This window comes from Megascapheus bottae, chromosome 5 (assembly GCF_031878675.1).
Source record: "Megascapheus bottae isolate mThoBot1 chromosome 5, mThoBot2.hap1, whole genome shotgun sequence".
NCBI lineage: Eukaryota > Metazoa > Chordata > Mammalia > Rodentia > Geomyidae > Megascapheus > Megascapheus bottae.
In genome coordinates this window covers 6,967,933-6,977,583 of record NC_143513.1, presented here as the reverse complement: position 1 = coordinate 6,977,583, position 9,651 = coordinate 6,967,933, and the positions used below count along the sequence as shown (strand labels likewise).

The window sequence follows — 9,651 nt, the reverse complement described above, 5'->3', positions numbered from 1 at the left end:
GAGGTAGAAGGAGAGTGGCAAGGAAAATGATATGGAGAAACAGAGAGAAAGAAAGAGAGAGGAGAAGGAAGAAAAGGAAGAAGGGGAGAAGGAAAGGGAGAAGTAAAGAATAGTAAAGAGAAGAAAGAATGATTAATCAGGCTCAGCGACTGGTTGTGCCCCTGACTATCAGATTCTCGCCTTCCGGAGCCCCAGGAAGCCTAAGCCATCTAGGCCTCACTCCTCTCCTGTGTAACTGTCATGGTGGATCCACCGTCATGTTCAAGGCATGCTTGGTCCAGGGCTCCATCCTGAAGGAGGTGCTGGTGGCATTCAAGGACCTCATCAATGAGGCCTTCTGGGACATCAGCTCCAGAGGTGTGAACCGCCAGAGCATGGACTCGACACATGTCTCCTTGATGCAGCTCACCCTGCGCTCTGAAGCCTTCGACACGTATCACTGCAACTGCAACCTAGCCATGGGTGTGAACCTCCAGCATGTCCAAAATATTACAATGTGCTGGCAATGAAGACATCATTATACTAAGAGCTGAAGATAATACAGACACCTTGGCGCTAGTGTTTGATGCACCAAATCAAGAGAAAGTTTCAGACTATGAAATGAAGTTAATGGATTTAGATGTTGAACAACTTGGAATTCCAGAACAAGAGTACAGCTGCATGGTAAAGTTGCCTGCTGGTGAATTTGCACGTATATGCCGAGACTTCAGTCAGATTGGGGATGCTGTTGTAATATCCTGTGCAAAAGGTGGAGTGAAATTCTCTGCAAGTGGAGAACTTGGAATAGCTGGTACATCAGCAGACATACTGAGTGTAACAGCTAACTTTTGCACTGAGATATCTGAACTTCTTTACCATAGCCACTCCACCCTCTCCTACAGTTACACTCAGTATGTCTGCTGATGTACCTCTTGTTGTAGAGTATAAAATTGCTGACATGGGGGCATTTGAAGTACTATTTGGCTCCCAAGATTGAGGATGAAGAAGGATCGTAGGCAGTCATAAAATCCAAGAAAATAAAATCAGCTTTTGCGAACTGCTTTTGTGACAGTATCACCTACTGAAGTCTTGTCTGTCACTAAATTTGTATCTGAGTGCATATGTAGATACTGCTTTGTAAATAACCTATTTTTTGCTCCATTTCTCTACAATTTATTAAAGATTAAAATTCAAAGTTAAATCTTATTAACCTAGAAATACTTTTGCCTTACTTAGAAACACTCCTAGTGATTTTTGTATAACAAAAGGATCTTACGTGTTTTCCAATTTAAATAAAGTTGCCTAAATTTCAAAAAAAAAAAGAGAGAAGAGAGAAGGGAGGGAAGCAGAGTGCAGGGTGTGAAGGGAAAGGAAGAGGAGAGAAGAAAAAGAATATAGCAATATTATAACAATTAATTATTATAAATGGAATCAAGAACAAAGGGAAACAGAGTAAAACAATAGAGAAATAATACATAAAATAAATAACCTGAAGATGAATCACAAATTATAGTAGTTAAAAAATAAATAATAAAAGAGAATCAAGTAGACACCTATCATTTGAAACTGATTAAAATTTGCATGTAGAAGTTGATAAGTGATGGAAGCGTAAGGCTTCTCATCACCCTGACTGGCTGATAAAGTGAGATGAGAGATACTGTCTGAGAGATGGTGGAGGGAAATAACGAGGGTCGGGGTGGCAGCTCATGAGAGGAAGGGAGCAAGGAGAATAAATGGGTTTGGGGATTTGACAGAAGATATAGAGCTTGTCTCTAGTCCTCTGGCAGCTTGTGCGGAAGAAAGACTTGGGGTAAGGGTTTCAGCTGTCTGGGTGCAGTGCAAGGCCAGGGAAGCAAAGATATTGAGGTGAAAGAGAGATGGTTTAGGAGGATCACATGCAGTATAGCCCAAGCAGATAAGAAAGCACAATAGTGAGGCTGGGGGTTATGAGACTGTGTCAGGGATTTGGAGCACAGGGTTAGACAGCAAGATACCAGAGCACAAGTCTTCTGAGGGTAGCTGTTATCCATGATTGCATCATCAGAGTAGGTGACTGAGCCTATGAAAGTGACCGTCGGCTTTTGAATGGTTATTATCCTGGCACTGGTGCCCACAGCAAGACAGCATCAGCTGAAGGGGAAGACTCAGGATTCAGGTCTTCATAATCAGAAGTTGTTGATACTCAACAGATGTAAGGCATGTTGGTCTGAGAAGAATCAACCTTACCACTGGAGGACTTTGATAAGCTTGGAGACCTAGTAGTATAGCTACACTTCCACAAGCCCAGGGAAGGAGCATCCAAGTTGGGGCAAATGTCTGCATCTATATGGAGATTCTCACTAACACCTTCTAACACTCTGAGAGACATGTGCTGTGTTCCTTACACCTGTGCTTTCTCAGCCACTAAAATCCATCCTCCCAACTCAGCTGCACAGGTAGCTCTATTGAGACAAGGCAAGGGCACCTTTACATCTGATGAAGGATTGAGAGATTCTCAAAGCTAAAAGACTAGAAGAAAGAAGTTGAATGGAAACACAGGGAGAAGTATAGAGCTATCTCCTTGAAGTCACTGCCAGTACCAAGGCACTAAGAACTTTACAGCAATGGCCTCATTGTTTCTCCATCTGAAGAGTATCAGCCTGTTCTCATTCTTGTTTTAGGGCACCCATTGTTCACCTCAGATTGCCTGTGTGAGGCTCTGCAGTGAAAGGGATGTCACTCCTTCAGTTATCAGATCACTCTGGGGAATGGAATAGAACTCTGCAAGCTTAGCAAACCTTCAGATGTACCTGTGAGCGATAAAAATCTTCAGGAGAAAAGCATTTGGGATGTAGGCTAAAATATCTACCGATGGATCAGATACTCACCTGAAGCCTGGATGGCCCATCAATGGAAGTATTCATAGGGGAAGCTGCTGTATTCTTCACACCAGTGCTTTCTCAGGCACCAAAAAATACCTTTCCACCTTATCTGGGAAAGTAGCTATGCTGAGTCATTCTAGAAAATTCATTTCTGGAAGCTGAAAAGCATTTGATATTTGGATATTTAAGCTCAGGCATATGAAAGTGTTGAAGCAAGGTCCAAAATGAAAATGTGGGAGTTTGAATTAGTCACCAAAGACAGATATCAAAACCTCAGAATCTTGCTTGGCATGGTGGCTCATGACTGTAATCCTAGCTACTCAAGAGGCTGAGATCTGAGGCTAGCAGTTCAAAGCCAGCCCAGGCAGGAAAGCCTGTGAGATGTCTATCTCTAATTAACCACCAGAAAACCATAAGTGGTACTGTGGCTCACATGGTAGACACTAGCCTTGAGCTGAAGAGCTCAGGGACAGTGAGTGCTCAGGCCCAGAGTTCAAGCCCCATGACCAACCCAAGAATACCAAAAAACCCAAAACATAAAACAAGGGAAAAAAACCCAAAACAAAAAACAAAACTCAGAACCAGGACAAGAATTTTAAAGCAATGGTCCAGGAATTTGGCCTAGTGGTAGAGTGTTTGCCTAGTATGCACGAAGACCTGGGTTTGATTCCTCTGTACCATATGTAGAGAAAAAGCCAGACATGGTGCTGTGGCTCAAGTGGTAGAGCTCTACCCTTGAGAAAGCCAAAGGACAGTACCCAGGCCCTGAGCTGAAGCCCCAGGACTGGCAAAAAAAAAAAAGAATTTTAAAACCAGAAACAATGATATGTGCAGAGTCACCTTTAGCCTTTCAAATAGGAACAGAAATTTTAAAATGTTTATCTTTTATAAGTTTATATTAATTCTATAAAGTAGTTTTAGTATGATGTTTCTATACATGTATATGATGTCCTTTGATCATTCTCATCTCTTTGTTACTATTTTTATGCTCCCCCTCTCCCGCCTCTTTGTCAATTCCCCTTCGAATGCTCAATGATTTCCCTGTTATTTCAGTGCCTCATGGATTCCACAAATGAGAGAAAGCCTGCAATACATTCCTCGAGGACATGGCTTATTACACTTAATATGGTATCTAGTTTTATCTATGTTCCACTCATTTTCTTGAAAATGCCATAATTTTGTTATTAATGATGTCTTAAAACTCCATTATATATAAGCACAGTATTTATGTAGCAGAATATATACATTGCTTTCTCTGTCTCTGTCTCTCTCTGTGTCTTTGTCTCTCTGTCTCTGTCTCTCTTTCTCACTCTCTCCCCTCTCTGTCTCTGTCTCTGTCTCTGTCGCTGATGACTTTCAAAACCCTGCTACCAGGAATCAAAATCCTGACTACATGGAGTGGTGCTCAACAGGAAACTTTCCCCTGCACCTGGGTCTCACCTTGATAAGGACGCTCCCGAGTGTCTGTGGGACAAATCTCCACCCTGGTAGGGTTCACAAGAGCTTCTGGCATCTCAGCAGCCATAGTCTTGTGTCATGACTTGGATCCTCTTATTTCAGGACCCCATGAAGAGTTGTGTCCCATAGACCACCGAGGGATGCTTCCACCTGCACTATGGTGCAGAAAGAGTGCTATAAGCGCTCAACCGTGCATCAATAGCATGGCTATATATACAAGGCCTCCCGTGTTTACTGTTGGAACAAAGTCTTCCCTTAGGTAATGAAAAAGAATTCCTATTAGTAATAAAGATGATCAGATATGTGGGAGCTGGACTTCCTCAATGGCTTAGAGAGACTATCTTAAATGGTCTGATATTTTGTGACACCATAATCCAATTACTGATTTAAGAAATAGAAACAGCCATAAATTTCAACTATTGCTAGTGATCTACCAGGAGAGTCATACCTTTTGCTAATGAATTGGAGATCAAAGTTTCTTGGATTTATCTACTTGGGCTATGATCCTCAGATGTCACTCTAGGATTACAGATATGACCCGTTGTTGTTGTTGTTGTTGTTGTTGTTGTTGTTGTTGTTGTTGTTGTTCTTCTTCTTCTTCTTCTTCTTCTTCTTCTTCTTCTTCTTCTTCTTCTTCTTCTTCTTCTCCTTCTCCTTCTCCTCCTCCTCCTCCTCCTCCTCCTCCTCCTCCTTCTTCTTCTTCTCCTCCTCCTCCTCCTCCTTCTTCCTCTTCTTCTTCCTCCTCCTCCTTCTCCTCTTCTTCTTCTTCTTCTTCTTCTTCTTCTTCTTCTTCTTCTTCTTCTTCTTCTTCTTCTTCTTCTTCTTCTTCTTCTCTCCTCCTCCTCCTCCTCCTCCTCCTCCTCCTCCTCCTCCTCCTCCTCCTCCTCCTCCTCTTCTTCTTCTTCTTCTTCTTCTTCTTCTTCTTCTTCTTCTTCTTCTTCTTCTCCTCCTCCTTCTTCCTCTTCTTCCTCCTCCTCCTCCTCCTCCTCCTCCTCCTCCTCCTCCTCCTCTTCTCCTCCTCCTCCTCCTCCTCCTCCTCCTCCTCCTCCTCCTCCTTCTTCTTCTTCTTCTTCTTCTTCTTCTTCTCCTTCTTCTCCTCCTTCTTCCTCTTCTTCTTCCTCTTCTTCTTCCTCTTCTTCCTCTTCCTCCTCCTCCTCCTCCTCCTCCTCCTCCTCCTCCTCTTCTTCTTCTTCTTCCCTCTGTTCTTAAAGCAACACCAATTATTCTGTTCTTAGTGGAACCCATGGATTTTCTCCAGCCTTCTGTATTAACATATCCAAGATTCAAGAAAATCTCAACCTTCTCAAATATATCTATTCAGGAGGAAAAGAACTACTAAATCTGACCCGGGTATATTGATGTTAAGTGAAATGTTCAGGTGATATTTTAATATTGTTATTTAAGGAAAAAATTGGCAGTGATCATCTAGAAACAAAAAGATTCCCTTAATTGTATATATTATATATAAAATTCATTATACGTTGTATAAAATGTATAATACCATATATATAAACTATATATATTTTTATCAGTCGTGAGATTGGGCACTCTCCCTCTTTGAGACACAGCTCCATTTCTGATTTTCTGGTGGTCAACTAATGATGAGTTTCAAGGAGTTTCCCCCAAGACTGGCTTTTAACCTGGATCCTCAGATCTCAGCCTCCTGAGTAGCTTGGATAACAGGTGTGACCCATCAGTGCCCAGCTCAATACTTTCTGAAGTTTTGAGTGATTGTTCTCAGAGTTAGTTGTATTAGGTTCTGTGACTTTTGTCGTATGATAGAAAGAATCCTATCATCAAAAATACAGAGAGTGGGTTAGAAGCATGGCCTAGTGGTAGAGTGCTTGCCCAGCATGTATGAAGCCCTGGCTTTGATTCCCCAGTAACATATACACAGAAAAAGCCAGAAGTGGTGCTGTGGCTCAAGTGATAGAGCCTTGAGAAAGTCCAAGCCCAAGGACTGGACAAAAAACATAAAAAAAATCACTATGTAGTGATTTTGTATCTTTTACATATATATTACTTATATGCAATATAAATAAATGTATAATATGGTTTATATAAATAAAACATAAATATTTATGTATAAAGAAATATAAATTCCACAGTGAAGGAATTTGTTACTCTTTAATGTTTGGCCAAGGGATTCATTTATGTACACTATCTATCAAAATCCTTTAAACCTATGTTTTCCATCACTGACTTTGTGAAGGCTTGGAAATGAACCGTGGGCACTTAAGGCCAGATGCCTGATGGTCCTAAGCTATTGCATGCTGGTCTTGACTGGTCCAAGACACAGAAAAGAAGGCAGAGCTTGGCAGGTACAAAGGCAATTTGATCCACCAGCACCCCTCCACCCTCCAGATTCTTTCTGAGCCCATTACTGTATGTTCCAGGGCTGGACTGTTCCCACAGACTTCATTTCACCACATAACTGCTACAAAGATGCATACTCTTCCCTTGGAAAAAAGCTTTAATGGGCGGTAGGGAGGGAAATAAGTCTTTTATTTTTTCTGGCTACCTAGACTTCACCATCTATAAAATGGGATCTACGCTTAATGCTTTTGCGAGGGAAGAGTGAAAATGAGGTAAAAGATGCTTTGAAATCTACAGATTCTAGACCATTATCTTTGTGCTGAGTACAACTCTTAGCAGCAGTAATGGCTGTCATTAGCACCAAGAAGGAGGTGAGAGGCATTTAATACTAAGAAAAGTGATGCCATTGTGAACAATGTTCATACAACGTATATGTCCTGGGGATTTAGCTTGAAAAGAGAGTTAGATAAAGTAAATGAAATAATTCCACCAGGGTGGCTGTAAACCCATATTTCATATGAAGATAGACTGATAATAAATATTTAGTTAACAAGAAATCCAACTGCCTCTATCTTTTCAGTATTTGTTTTACAAGAAAAATAAATAACTATGTGATTTGGTTTGATTATCAACTCCTTCCAATTCACTAAGTCTTTTCCTCATTTTTGATTAATATGTATTTATCCTTCCTATTTTTATATGTTTTAGCATATGTTTGCATTTATTTTACTATATTCTCGAATTAGTAGTCAGAGATGCACAAAATCCCAAATCTACCAAAACATTTTATCCCTAGGGAACTTTGCTTAGCCATATTGAAACAGAGAGAAGCATTAATTTATTTACCCACTGGACTCAATTATATTCTACCTAGCTCCAAAAAACAGTTCATAGGAGTGAATGGTGAGATATATAACAAGAAAATTTTACAAACATTTAAGTTAATGTTAAGAGAAAATAGAGTAGGGAGAGTAAGATTGGCCTAAAATTATTAGTCAAAGCAATTTCATTGCAATTTACTAGCTTTGAAAACAAAAACAAAACAAAACCTAAAGAAGATTTCAAGGAAATTGACAAACAGACTCTAAAAGGCCAAAGCCATGTTTTAGAATAATGTCATGAGGAAAGTTTTAGCTCTATTCAATGTAAGAAATTAGAAAATTGGAGAACTTTAACCAACATTACATTCATGAACCTTTTCATTCGTTAGCTTGTTACTTCCCCAGTGTATCTATAAATAACAAATATGCTGAGAGCTTTGTTGGTACTATGTGTAGACTACCATAAATGATTCCATGCTTTTTGTATGAACACACATATGCATCCTCTGTCACTCGTACTTAACACTTTCCTCAAACATTTGTAGAGGTACTGGGCCTTGTGCCACATAATAATAAGAGTTGGAACTGGGCACCTGTGGCTCATGCCTGAGTGTGAGATCTGAAGGTCAAAGTTCAAAGCCAGCCTAGGACAAGAAGCCTGTGAGACTCCAGAAAACTGAAAGTGGTGCTGTAGCTCACTAGCCTTGAGCAAAAAAGCTCTCAGGACAGTGGGCAGGCACCTAGGACAAGCCATATGACCAAAATAATTAATAGTAATAGTATTAGTTGGTAGATTTCACATACAGGGCCAAAATACTTGTGCAAAGTCAGTGCACATCATTTTATTTGTTTAGCTCTGCTGGTGAATGATATTGAGAAGTATTTCTAAGGATGTTGGTGGAATTCTCCTGACTTCCTGACCTCAGAGGTGTGCCTGATGATCTGTCTTTCTTGACATTTTCTCTGCTTGTACTCAACGGAGCTATGTATTAGTTTTCGCTTATTTAAAATAAATAGCTCAAATAAAATAAATATTTATTTGTGGCTGCATGGAATAGACACCGTGTATGCTATTTTAAGTAATGGGATTCTTTTGAGAGATGACATTAAGAGACATGAGTCATCACAGGATGTTGCATCTGAGTCAGGACATGAAGGCCAATGCCAGGTGCTGTAGAAAGCAGACAATCCTTTCACCTTCTGACTGCTTTCTCTGGTGGCTTCCATAGTGTTACTGCAGTCACCTGTGCTGTCACTAAGAAACTCTTGCAGAGTATCCTTCTCTTTGAGGCTGTTGCTAAGATTAAAGAAGTCTATAGGTAGTTAGTAAAAATATATAGATAGTTCATGCCAGGTACGCGTGGCTCATGATTGTAATCCTAGCTATTTGGGAGGCTCAGATCTGAGCATCACGGTTCAGAGTCAGTCTGGGTAGAAAAGTCTACGAGACTCTTATTTTCAATTAACCACCAAAACATCAGAAATGGAGCTGTGGCTTAAGTGTTACAGCATAACTATTAAAGGACAGGACCCAGGCCCTGAGTTGAAACTCCAGGAACAGCACCAAAAAAAAAAAAGTATATATAGTTCTTAGAAGAATCTGATATTTTTTTAAGCACTATATTTTGGTTTTTTTTGTTTTGTATTTTTATTGTAAAGGTGATGAACAGTTATATATGTAAGGTAATGAATACATTTCTTTTTAAACTTTGTATCCCTTCCCTCATTTTCTCCCACTTACCATGCTGTTCCAAAGTTGGAAAAGAGTAGTGTCAAGTGAGTATCATTGGTTCATCATTTGTCCTGCTGTTTCTTTGATTCCCTTTTCCTTCTAGGGAGCAGAGAAACTTATATACAAAGGGTACAGAAAACTAAAATGGAAAAAAAATTAGAAATAACTGCATATAGGGTATAATAAGAATATAGGACATAATAACCTTTTGTTTCCAATTCTTGAAGTTCTTTTTGATATGCTTCATTACATATGGTCCTGAAGCACTGTACTTTGTTGTTTATTATGGTTTTCTCAAACATTGCTATCTTAAGTCTTAAGTTACCCATGGTCACTGGTTGGGAAGCTGTTGGCACTTCCCAAGCAGGGACACCCTGGGGATCTTGAGTATGGTGGCCCACTGCGGGGAGCCCAGTTCATTCACAATTTGGATAGAGACCATCACCTTGGTGGTTGTCCAGAAGGGAATCTGGCAGGGACTTAG

General features: G+C 40.2%; 1 pseudogene; it reads left to right on the top strand.

Annotated features, from left to right (window-relative positions):
- The first annotated feature begins 257 nt into the window (after positions 1-257).
- On the top strand, positions 258-995 carry LOC150062781 (DNA sliding clamp PCNA pseudogene; annotated as a pseudogene).
- Positions 996-9,651: the final 8,656 nt, after the last annotated feature.